The sequence below is a fragment of the Chiloscyllium punctatum genome, chromosome 8 (assembly GCF_047496795.1).
Source record: "Chiloscyllium punctatum isolate Juve2018m chromosome 8, sChiPun1.3, whole genome shotgun sequence".
NCBI lineage: Eukaryota > Metazoa > Chordata > Chondrichthyes > Orectolobiformes > Hemiscylliidae > Chiloscyllium > Chiloscyllium punctatum.
In genome coordinates, this window is record NC_092746.1 from 123,630,180 (window position 1) to 123,643,602 (window position 13,423).

Sequence of the window (13,423 nt, forward strand, 5' to 3'; positions counted from 1 at the left end):
CCGGGGGAAAGGGGTAAATACCCGGGGAGAGGGGTAAATACCCGGAGGAAAGGGGTAAATACCCGGGGAGAGGGGTAAATACCCGGGGAGAGGGGTAAATACCCGGGGGAAAGGGGTAAATAACCGGGGAGAGGGGTAAATACCCGGGGGAAAGGGGTAAATACCCGGGGGAAAGGGGTAAATACCTGGGGGAAAGGGGTAAATACCCGGGGAGAGGGGTAAATACCCGGGGGAAAGGGGTAAATACCCGGGGGAAAGGGGTAAATACCCGGGGAGAGGGGTAAATACCCGGGGGAAAGGGGTAAATACCCGGGGAGAGGGGTAAATACCCGGGGGAAAGGGGTAAATACCCGGGGAGAGGGGTAAATACCCGGGGAGAGGGGTAAATACCCGGGGGAGAGGGTAAATACCCGGGGGAAAGGGGTAAATACCCGGGGAGAGGGGTAAATACCCGGGGAGTGGGGTAAATACCCAGGGGGGAGGGGGGTAAATACCCGGGGGGGAGAGGGGTAAATACCCGGGGAAAGGGTAAATACCCGGGGAGTGGGGTAAATACCCGGGGAGTGGGGTAAATACCCGGGGAGTGGGGTAAATACCCGGGGAGAGGGTAAATACCCGGGGGAGAGGGGTAAATACCCGGGGAGTGGGGTAAATACCCGGGGAGTGGGGTAAATACCCGGGGAGAGGGTAAATACCCGGGGGAGAGGGGTAAATACCCGGGGAGTGGGGTAAATACCCGGGGGAGAGGGGTAAATACCCGGGGGAGAGGGGTAAATACCCGGGGAGAGGGGTAAATAACCGGGGGAGAGGGGTAAATACCCGGGGGAGAGGGGTAAATACCCGGGGGGTGGGGTAAATACCCGGGGAGTGGGGTAAATACACGGGGGAGAGGGTAAATACCCGGGGGAGAGGGGTAAATACCCGGGGGAGAGGGTAAATACCCGGGGGAGAGGGGTAAATACCCGGGGGAGGGGGGTAAATACCCGGGGGAGAGGGGTAAATACCCGGGGGAGAGGGGTAAATACCCGGGGGAGAGGGGTAAATACCCGGGGAGAGGGGTAAATACACGGGGGAGAGGGGTAAATACACGGGGGAGAGCGTAAATACACGGGGGAGAGCGTAAATACCCGGGGAGTGGGGTAAATACCCGGGGAGTGGGGTAAATACCCAGGGGGAGGGGTAAATACCCGGGGGAGTGGGGTAAATACCCGGGGAGTGGGGTAAATACCCGGGGGGGAGGGGTAAATACCCGGGGGGGAGGGGTAAATACCCGGGGGAGGGGGTAAATATCCGGGGAGTGGGCTAAATACCCGGGGAGAGGGGTAAATACACGGGGGAGGGGGGTAAATACCCGGGGAGTGGGGTAAATACCCGGGGGAGAGGGGTAAATACCCGGGGGAGAGGGGTAAATACCCGGGGGAGAGGGGTAAACACCCGGGGAGAGGGTAAATACCCGGGGAGAGGGGTAAATACCCGGGGAGAGGGTAAATACCCGGGGGAGAGGGGCAAATACCCGGGGGAGAGGGGTAAATACCCGGGGAGATGGTAAATACATGGGGGAGAGGGGTAAACACCCGGGGAGAGGGGTAAACACCCGGGGGAGAGGGGTAAACACCCGGGGGAGAGGGGTAAACACCCGGGGAGAGGGGTAAACACCCGGGGAGAGGGGTAAACACCCGGGGAGAGGGGTAAACACCCGGGGAGAGGGGTAAATACATGGGGGAGAGGGGTAGACACCCGGGGAGAGGGGTAAATACATGGGGGAGAGGGGTAAATACCCGGGGGTGAGGGGTAAATACCCGGGGGTGAGGGGTAAATACCCGGGGGTGAGGGGTAAATACCCGGGGGAGAGGGGTAAATACACGGGGAAGAGGGGTAAATACCCAGAATCTGCAGTAAATACCCAGGGTGTGTGGTTAAATACCTGGGGAGAGGGGTAAATACCCGGGGGAGAGAGGTAAATACCTGGGCAGAGGTGTAAATACATGGGGTGAGGGGTAAATACCCGGGGGAAAGGGGTAAATACCCGGGGAGAGGGGTAAACACCCGGGGAGTGGGGTAAATACCCGGGGAGAGGGGTAAATACCCGGGGGAAAGGGGTAAATACCCGGGGGAGAGGGGTAAATACCCGGGGGAAAGGGGTAAATACCCGGGGAGAGGGGTAAATACCCGGGGGAAAGGGGTAAATACCCGGGGGAAAGGGGTAAATACCCGGGGGAGAGGGGTAAATACCCGGGGAGAGGGGTAAATACCCGGGGAGTGGGGTAAATACCCGGGGAGAGGGGTAAATACCCGGGGGAAAGGGGTAAATACCCGGGAAGAGGGGTAAATACCCGGAGGAAAGGGGTAAATACCCGGGGAGAGGGGTAAATACCCGGGGAGAGGGGTAAATACCCGGGGGAGAGGGGTAAATAACCGGGGAGAGGGGTAAATACCCGGGGGAAAGGGGTAAATACCCGGGGGAAAGGGGTAAATACCCGGGGGAGAGGGGTAAATACCCGGGGGAGAGGGGTAAATACCCGGGGAGTGGGGTAAATACCCGGGGGAGAGGGGTAAATACCCGGGGGAGAGGGGTAAATACCCGGGGAGAGGGGTAAATAACCGGGGGAGAGGGGTAAATAACCGGGGGAGAGGGGTAAATACCCGGGGGGTGGGGTAAATACCCGGGGAGTGGGGTAAATACCCGGGGGAGAGGGTAAATACCCGGGGGAGAGGGTAAATACCCGGGGGAGAGGGGTAAATACCCGGGGGAGAGGGGTAAATACCCGGGGGAGAGGGTAAATACCCGGGGGAGGGGGGTAAATACCCGGGGGAGAGGGGTAAATACCCGGGGGAGAGGGGTAAATACCCGGGGGAGTGGGGTAAATACCCGGGGAGAGGGGTAAATACACGGGGGAGAGGGGTAAATACACGGGGGAGAGCGTAAATACACGGGGGAGAGCGTAAATACCCGGGGAGTGGGGTAAATACCCGGGGAGTGGGGTAAATACCCAGGGGGAGGGGTAAATACCCGGGGGAGTGGGGTAAATACCCGGGGAGTGGGGTAAATACCCGGGGGGAGGGGTAAATACCCGGGGGAGGGGGTAAATACCCGGGGAGTGGGCTAAATACCCGGGGAGAGGGGTAAATACACGGGGGAGAGGGGTAAATACACGGGGGAGGGGGGTAAATACCCGGGGGAGAGGGGTAAATACCCGGGGGAGAGGGGTAAATACCCGGGGGAGAGGGGTAAATACACGGGGGAGAGGGGTAAATACACGGGGCAGAGGGGTAAACACCCGGGGAGAGGGTAAATACCCGGGGAGAGGGGTAAATACCCGGGGAGAGGGTAAATACCCGGGGGAGAGGGGCAAATACCCGGGGGAGAGGGGTAAATACCCGGGGAGATGGTAAATACATGGGGGAGAGGGGTAAACACCCGGGGAGAGGGGTAAACACCCGGGGGAGAGGGGTAAACACCCGGGGGAGAGGGGTAAACACCCGGGGAGAGGGGTAAACACCCGGGGAGAGGGGTAAACACCCGGGGAGAGGGGTAAATACATGGGGGAGAGGGGTAGACACCCGGGGAGAGGGGTAAATACATGGGGGAGAGGGGTAAATACCCGGGGGAGAGGGGTAAATACCCGGGGGAGAGGGGTAAATACCCGGGGGAGAGGGGTAAATACCCGGGGGTGAGTGGTAAATACCCAGGGGTGAGGGGTAAATACCCGGGGGAGAGGGGTAAATACACGGGGAAGAGGGGTAAATACCCAGAATCTGCAGTAAATACCCAGGGTGTGTGGTTAAATACCTGGGGAGAGGGGTAAATACCCGGGGGAGAGAGGTAAATACCTGGGCAGAGGTGTAAATACATGGGGTGAGGGGTAAATACATGGGGGAGAGGGGTAAATACATGGGGGAGAGGGGTAAATACATGGGGGAGAGGGGTAAATACATGGGGGAGAGGGGTATATACCCGGGGAGAGGGGTATATACCCGGGGAGAGGGGTATATACCCGGGGGTGAGGGGTAAATACACGGGGAGAGGGGTAAATACACGGGGAGAGGGGTAAATTAATGGGGGAGAGGGGTAAACACCCGGGGAGAGGGGTAAATACATGGGGGAGAGGGGTAGACACCCGGGGAGAGGGGTAGATACATGGGGGAGAGGGGTAAATACATGGGGGAGAGGGTTAAATACCCGGGGGAGAGGGGTAAATACCCGGGGGTGAGGGGTAAATACCCGGGGGTGAGGGGTAAATACCCGGGGGTGAGGGGTAAATACACGGGGGAGAGGGGTAAATACACGGGGGAGAGGGGTAAATACCCAGAATCTGCAGTAAATACCCAGGGTGTGTGGTTAAATACCTGGGGAGAGGGGTAAATACCTGGGGGAGAGAGGTAAATACCCGGGGGAGAGGGGTAAATACCTGGGGAGAGGTGTAAATACCTGGGGAGAGGTGTAAATACCTGGGGAGAGGGGTAAATACCCGGGGGTGAGAGGTAAATACCCGGGGGTGAGGGGTAAATACACGGGGGTGAGGGGTAAATACACGGGGGTGAGCGGTAAATACACGGGGGTGAGGGGTAAATACACAGGGAGAGGGGTAAATACATGGGGGAGATGGGTAAATACATGGGGGAGAGGGGTAAATACCCGGGGAGAGGGGTAAATACATGGGTGTGAGGGGTAAATACATGGGGGAGAGGGGTAAATACATGGGGGAGAGGGGTAGATACATGGGGGAGAGGGGTAAATACCCGGGGAGAGGGGTAAATACCCGGGGGTGAGGGGTAAATACACGGGGGTGAGGGGTAAATACACGGGGGTGAGGGGTAAATACACAGGGAGAGGGGTAAATACATGGGGGAGATGGGTAAATACATGGGGGAGAGGGGTAAATACCCGGGGAGAGGGGTAAATACATGGGGGAGAGGGGTAAATACATGGGGGAGAGGGGTAAATACATGGGGGAGAGGGGTAAATACATGGGGGAGAGGGGTAGATACATGGGGGAGAGGGGTAAATACCCGGGGAGAGGGGTAAATACCCGGGGGTGAGGGGTAAATACATGGGGGTGAGGGGTAAATACATGGGGGTGAGGGGTAAATACATGGGGGAGAGGGGTAAACACCCGGGGGTGAGGGGTAAACACCCGGGGGTGAGGGGTAAACACCCGGGGGTGAGGGGTAAATACCCGGGGGTGAGGGGTAAATACCCGGGGGTGAGGGGTAAACACCCGGGGGTGAGGGGTAAACACCCGGGGAGAGGGGTAAACACCCGGGGAGAGGGGTAAACACCCGGGGAGAGGGGTAAACACATGGGGGAGAGGGGTAAACACAGGGGGAGAGGGGTAAATACCCGGGGAGAGGGCTAAATACCCGGGGAGAGGGCTAAATACCCGGGGAGAGGGCTAAATACCCAGGGGTGAGGGGTAAATACCCGGGGGTGAGGGGTAAATACCCGGGGGTGAGGGGTAAATACCCGGGGAGAGGGGTAAATAACCGGGGAGAGGGGTAAATACCCGGGGGTGAGAGGTAAATACCCGGGGGAGAGGGGTAAATACCCGGGGGAGAGGGGTAAATACCCGGGGGAGAGGGGTAAATACCCGGGGAGAGGGCTAAATACCCGGGGAGAGGGGTAAATACCCGGGGGAGAGGGGTAAATAACCGGGGAGAGGGGTAAATAACCGGGGAGAGGGGTAAATAACCAGGGGAGAGGGGTAAATACCTGGGCAGAGGGGTAAATACCCGGGGGTGAGAGGTAAATACCCGGGGGTGAGGGGTAAATACCCGGGGGTGAGGGGTAAATACCCGGGGGAGAGGGGTAAATACCCGGGGGAGAGGGGTAAATACCCGGGGAGAGGGGTAAATACATGGGGGAGAGGGGTAAATACCTGGGGGAGAGGGGTAAACACCCGGGGGAGAGGGGTAAACACCCGGGGAGGGGGGTAAACACCCGGGGGAGGGGGGTAAACACCCGGGGGAGGGGGGTAAATACATGGGGGAGAGGGGTAAATACATGGGGGAGAGGGGTAAATACATGGGGGAGAGGGGTAAACACCCGGGGAGAGGGGTAAACACATGGGGGAGAGGGGTAAACACACGGGGAGAGGGGTAAATACCCGGGGGAGAGGGGTAAATACCCGGGGGAGAGGGGTAAATACCTGGGGGAGAGGGGTAAATACACGGGGGAGAGGGGTAAATACCCTGAATCTGCAGTAAATACCCAGGGTGTGGGGGTAAATACCTGGGGGGGGGGTGAATACCCAGGGGAAAGGGGTAAACACCTGGGGAGGGTGGTGAACACCCGGTGAGTGGGGGTAAAATACCTGGGGGAGAGGGGTAAATACCCGGGTAAGATGGGTAAATACCGGGGGAAGAGGTAAATACCCAGGTAAGATGGGTAAATACCCGGGGAGAGGAGTAAATACCGGGTGGAGAGGGGTAAATACCAGGGGGAGTGAGGTAAATACCGGGGGGAGTGGGGGTAAACACCTGGGGGAGTGGGGGATACCCTTGGGGGAGTGGGGGGATACTCGCAGGGGAGAGGGGAGTGGGTGAGGCTGTATTTGTCTGTGTGTGGAATCAAGGAGCCCCAGCAAACCTGAAATCAATGAGAGTCATGGGAAATGTCTCCCCTGGTTGGAAATCTGTCATCTCAGCTCCAGGGCATCTCTGCAGGAGTTCCTCGCGGTACATATTTTCTGGGAGAAAGTAAGGATTGCAGATACTGGTCAAAAAGTGTGGCACTGGAAAAGCACAACCAGTGAGGCAGCATCTGAGGAGCAGGACAGGCAATGTTTCGAGCATAAGCTCTTCGTCAGGAATGTGCCTGTTCAGTGATGTATTTACACCCCTGCGGTAACAGGTTTATCTGTCTTGGATGAGCTTGCAGCAATGCACCACCTCTAAGTCTGAAGAAGACTGGCAAATTATAGCTAACATCTCCAATTCCTTCAGTATCCTTCGATGCATCTCCTCCCCCGATAACCTATTTATTTTAAGTACTAAATAAAAACCAAAAGTAAATCAGAAACAAAAACAGAAACTGCTAGAACACCTCAGGAAATCTGGCAGCAGCTGTGAAGAGAAATCAGAGTTAACATTTCGGGTCCGGTGACCCTTCCTCAGTACCAGATCACCTTGTGGTTTAACACAGATGCCAAGCATGAATTTTACCATCTCATATGTTTCGCCAGTAGAGGTTGCTGCAGCTCTACATATACAGAGCATGACAGAAATAGAACATTATTAGTGTGTCATGTTCTATTTATTAAAGGGGCAGTGTATGTCACTGAATTGTCACAAACTCAGCACTACATGTGTTTGTCATGCTCTCCCTCAGTCTTGCTTGGTGTTTAGAATGGTGGGTTAGAGGGACTCTGGCCCTGTATTTTAAGCTGCCTTTGAGAATTTGTCATGATTCTTATGATATTATGAATGAAATACTGAGCTGTGTTGAGCACCAGTTGCTTGTCATACCAGGGGGAGGCGTGGTGCACCGTGTCTTCTCTACAGCCACCCTCTAACCTGCTGTACCTGCTCTACAGCAACATGGAAAGTGAAAGAGAGCAGAACAACTTTAGACCATTATCCCTGCCCTTTTTGTTCTGTATATATTTTTTCCATGTTTCTTTCTTTTATTTCTTTGCATTCTGACAGCTGCCATCACCCCCCGCCCCCATTCACACCTCCTCAATACACACGATTTGTTTTTGTTTCTTTACCCATTTTACCCACTTCCCCTTTGCCGTTGTACCATGAAGTATTTTGGTACTTAATCTCCCCAGCTCTCCATCCTAACACAGACCTTCATTTTTATTGTTCTCCCTCCCACCCTCTGTCCCTTGAAGGTTTCATACTAACTAGAGTTACAGGATTTGAAATGTTAGCTGTGTTTCTCCAGCACTTGCTGTTTTTATTCCTATATTCCTTTCACTTGCTCAAGTCCTATTAGAACTTCTAACTTTCCTTTGTTCTAAGGAGAGGCTGCAGGCCTGAAACATTGCTCTCACCATAGATGCTCTGAAGAGGATGCATGAAGCAACTCTCCTTTAGTTAGCAACATCTAGATAAACTGTAGTGAAGATAGTCGTGCTAAACAATCAAATTGTCAGCAAAACCAATCCCCACAGGACCACAGTGCCACATCCATTAAAGAACAGCACTGAGTTCAATTAACTCTTATTTGTTAATCATTAAACATGATACTTGGTTAACGGAAGACTAACCTATATTTCTGCTGGCCATTTCAAGATCTCTGTATGTCCCAAAGGACTTTACAGCCAGTGAAGTAATTTTGAAGAGTATTCATTGTCATCTGTAGGAAAGTGAACACTGATGTTATAGACTCTGATCTGGGTGGGTATTTCAGCAAGTCAGTGCCTTTGAGCTCTCTGTCCATTACAGTCCTGACTGAAAGAGTAGATTGCAGGGTGATGGTGACGTTGTGGTAATGTTACTAGATGAATAATTTAAAGTCTGGGGTCACGTTCTGGAAACACGGATTCCATAAGATACAGGTGCAGAAGCCTTTGATGTCAAGATCCAGGTTCAAATTCTGAAGAAGAGTCATATCAGATTCAAAACATTAACTCAGCTTTCTCTTCATAGAGTTTCTCCAACTTCTGTATTTCCTTCAGATTTCCAGCATCTGGAGTATTTTGCTTTTGTTCAAATCCCACCATGCTGCGGGTGGTGGCATTTAAATTCAGTTAATAAAATCTGTAATTGAAAGCTGGTCTCATTAACAAATCAAATCAAATCATGGTCACTGTTATTGTCACATGCACCAAGATACAGTGAAAAGTATTGTTTTGCACGCTATCCAGAGAAATCATACCATATATATGTACGTCAGGGTAATTGAACAGAATGCAGAATATCATGTTACAGCTGCAGAGAAAGATCGACTCTAATATATGAGAGGTCTGTTCATAAGTATGATAACAGAGGGGAAGAAGTTGTTCTTAAATCTGTTGCTACATGTTTTCAAATTTTTTATATCTTCTGCCTGATTGAAGAGGGTGAAGGCAGTACAACCAGGGTGGGAGGGGTCTTTGATGATGTTGGTTGCTTTCCCAAGGCAGTGCGAAGTGTAAATGGAGTCAACGGATGGCCTGTGTTGTGTGATGGACTGGGCTGTAATCACCACTCTCCGTAATTTCTTGTGGGCTTGGGAAGCGCAGTTGCTGTACTAAGGTTTCTTGCATCCAGACAGGATGCTTTTTATGGTGCATCTGTAGATATCTAATGAAACCGTAATTGTTGTAATAATCCCAGCTGGTTCAATAGGGATCAGTTCTGCTTTTTAGATAAGGAAGTCTGTTATTCTTACCCTGTCTGGCCTACATGTGACTCCAGAACCCAACCAGTGTGGTTAACTCTTAACTGCCCTCTGAAATAGCCTGTCAAGCCACACAGTCCAAAGGATGGGTATCAAAGAGCAGTACAGTACAGGAACAGGCCCTTCGGCCCATCAAGCCTGCACTGACACATGATGCCTTTCTAATATAGAAACCTTTTGCCTCCACACGGTCTCTCTATTCCGATTTATTCATACATCTGTCAAGGTGTCTCTTAAACTTTGCTCTTGAATCTATCTCCACCATCTCTGGCAACACATTCCAGGATCTCAACACCTTCTGTGTGGGGAAAATAAAAACTTGCCTCTCCTGTAAACTTTCCCCTTTTATTGTTTACCTACGTCTCCAAGTAGATTTCTAACCTGGGAGAAAACATTGACTATTCACCCTGCCCATTCCTCTCATAAGTTTGTAAACTTTTATCAGCTTGCCCCACAGCCTCCAAAGTTCAAGTGAAAACAAACCAAATTTATCCAGTCTCTCCACATAGCTAGTACCTGACCTTGTCAGTGATGCCCACATCCCCTGAAAGAAGAAAACGATAGTGTGAGTTTAGTCATAACAATGAAAAACTGAATATGTCATCCTGCACAAGGGATTCCCTCCCGTCTGGTCCTGTGTAGACAGGCTATTTATAAATGAAGGCTGACTTATTTTTAGACATAATATGTGAACAAACAATATGTTTGCAATGATTTTTAATCTTATGTTCTAACAGACATGATATGTTTTATTGATTTAATAGTTTTTCAGAAACTTATTGGCACCAAACTTTAATAGAGAGTTCCTATTCTGTCCAAAGATACTCCACAGTTCAGGCAGCATCATCTGGGAGAGACATAATGTTTCCATTCAGTGACTCTTCCAAGGTTTGTGTCTGGTTTCTTAGCTGGACAAATGCCAAAAGACTAGACCTATGACTCTTCACCTTTCTTATATACTTATAAGGAAACAAAAGCAAAGTATTTACAGAACTTAATCTGGCCTCTATCCAAATGTAATCACAGTGGATTTTTAAACTTAACTTTCGGGGTTGTGTTTGCGGAGATAATAGGAGAAAGTGAGGACCGCAGATGTTGGACATCAGAGTCGAGAGTGTGGTGCTGGAAAATCCCAGCAGGTCAGGTGGATGCTGCCTGAACAGCTATGCTTTTCCAGCACCACACTCTCAACTTTGAGAATACAGTAGTCATGCCTGGCCTCTTGTTGACCTTAGCATCTGCTAGAACTGATCTAAGCAGCGGGTCTGAGTTACTCTGTGTGCTGCTGAAGGCATGCATTCAATTGTCTTTACAAATGGCTGCAGCATAATGATATCATCTTCCTGTTCCTATAAACCAAGAAGTGCTCCGAATTATTGCTAATGATATCTTGGGAAAGCTCCCACACTGAATTGCCAGCTGTAGCTCAATAGAGAGCTCACTCTGCTCTGAATCAGAAGGGTGTGGGGCCAAGTCCTGCTCCAGGGCAGTGTTGCATGACCAGAGGTCACTGTATAAATGTGTCCTTTTCCTTGTTTCTGGAGCAGGTTGATGGTGGTGCAAGTCATTGTATCACTGGACTGGGAAGCCAGAGGTCCAGATAAATACCTTGGCGCCAAATCCCACCATGCAGTTGGTGTAATATTTAAGTTCAGGTAATTAATAAAACTGGATGGATAGCTAGTCTCAATAATGGTGACCATAAAGCTGTTGTAAGCCACTCAACATGTCCTCTACAGAAGGAAATAATCATAGAGTAGTACAGCACGAAACAGGTCTTTTGGTCCAACTCATCCATGCTGATCAGATATCCTAGGAATAAGTAAGGACTAGTGATCAACGAGTCGAGAGTGTGTTGCTGGAAAAGCACACCTGGTCAGGCAGCATCCAAAGAGCAGGAGAATCGATGTTTCGGGCATAAGCCCTTCATCAGGAATGAGGCTTGTGGGTGGGGGTTGAGAGATAAATGGGAGGGGGATGGGGTTGGGGGGAAGGTAGCTGAGAAAGCAATAGGTGGATGAAGGTGAGGAAGAAGTTGATAGGTCGGGCGGGAGTGATGGACAGGTCCTGAGGGTGGTGCCGAGTTGGAGGCTTGAGACTGGGATAATGTGGGGGGAGGGGAAATGAGGAAGCTGTTGAAATTCACGTTTATCTCGTGTGGTTGCAGGGTCCCAAGGCGGAATATGAGGCTTTTCCAACATCTGATCAGATATCCTTATCTAATCCAGTCCCATTTGCCAGCATTTGGCCCATATCCCTCTGAACCCTTCCTAGTCATAGAACATAGAAGAATACAGCGCAGTACAGGCCCTTCGGCCCTCGATGTTGCGCCGATCAAAGCCCACCTAACCTACACTAACCCACTATCCTCCATATACCTATCCAATGCCCGTTTAAATACCCATAAAGAGGGAGAGTTCACTACTGCTACTGGCAGGGCATTCCATGAGCTTACGACTCGCTGAGTGAAGAACCTACCCCTAACATCAGTCCTATATCTACCCCCCCTTAATTTAAAGCTTATGCCCCCTTGTAATACCTGACTCCATACGTGGAAAAAGGTTCTCACTGTCAACCCTATCTAACCCCCTAATCATCTTGTACACCTCTATCAAATCACCCCTAAACCTTCTTTTCTCCAATGAAAACAACCCCAAGTGCCTCAGCCTTTCCTCATAGGATCTTCCTACCATACCAGGCAACATCCTGGTAAACTTCCTCTGCACCCGTTCCAGTGCCTCCACATCCTTCCTATAGTATGGCGACTAAAACTGCACACAATATTCCAGATGCGGCCGCACCAGAGTCTTATACAACTGCAGCATGACCTCAGGACTCCGGAACTCAATTCCTCTACCAATAAAAGCCAGTACGCCATATGCCTTCTTCACTGCACTATTTACCTGGGTGGCAACTTTCAGAGATCTGTGTACATGGACACCAAGATCCCTCTGCTCATCCACACTACCAAGTATCCGACCATTAGCCCAGTAATCCATCTTTTTGTTACTCTTACCAAAGTGAATCACTTCACACTTAGCTACATTGAACTCCATTTGCCACCTTTCTGCCCAGCTCTGCAGCTTCTCTATATCCCGCTGTAACCTGCCACATCCTTCTTCACTGTCTACAACTCCTCCGACTTTCGTATCATCCGCAAACTTGCTCACCCAACCTTCTAACCCTTCCTCCAGGTCATTTATAAAAATGACAAACAGCAATGGTCCCAAAACAGATCCTTGCGGAACACCGCTAGTGACGGCACTCCAAGATGAACCTTTGCCATCAACTACTACCCTCTATGTCTTCTTCCAGAGAGCCAATTCCTAATCCAAACCTCCAACTCACCCTCAATGCCATATCTCTGTATTTTCTGCAGTAGCCTACCATGGGGGACCTTATCAAACGCCTTACTAAAATCCATATATACCACATCTACCGCTTTCCCCTCATCTACCTCCTTGGTCACCTTCTCAAAGAATTCAATAAGGTTTGTGAGGCACGACCTGCCCTTCACAAAACCATGCTGACTATCCTTGATCACATCATTCTTATCCAGATGTGCATAAATCCTATCCCTTACAATTCTCTCTAAGACTTTGCCCACAACAGAAGTGAGACTCACTGGCCTATAGTTACTAGGATTATCCCTACTCCCCTTCTTGAACAAGGGAACCACGTTTGCTAGCCTCCAGTCCTCTGGCACTACTCCTGTCGACAAAGAGGACACAAAAATCAAGGCCAATGGCTCTGCAATCTCCTCCCTTGCTTCCCAGAGAATCCTAGGATAAATGCCATCAGGCCCAGGGGACTTATCTATTTTCACCCTTGCCAGAATTTCCAACACCTCTACATATCTCAAAGCCATCCATTCTACTTATTCGTGCCTCAGTATTCATATCGACAACAATGTCCTGTTCCTGAGTGAATACTGACGAAAAGTATTCATTCAGCACCTCCCCAATCTCTTCAGCCTCCACACGCAACTTCCCATTACTATCCTTGATTGGACCTATTCCTTCCCTAGTCATTCTTTTATTCCTAACATACCTATAGAAAGCCTTAGGGTTTTCCCTAATCCTACCAACCAAGGAC

General features: G+C 51.0%; 1 protein-coding gene across 1 annotated transcript in view; it reads left to right on the forward strand.

Moving 5' to 3' along the window:
* c8h8orf82 (chromosome 8 C8orf82 homolog) overlaps window positions 1-13,423 on the forward strand; it is a 29,928-nt gene that overhangs the window by 472 nt on the left and 16,033 nt on the right. The window lies entirely within an intron of this gene.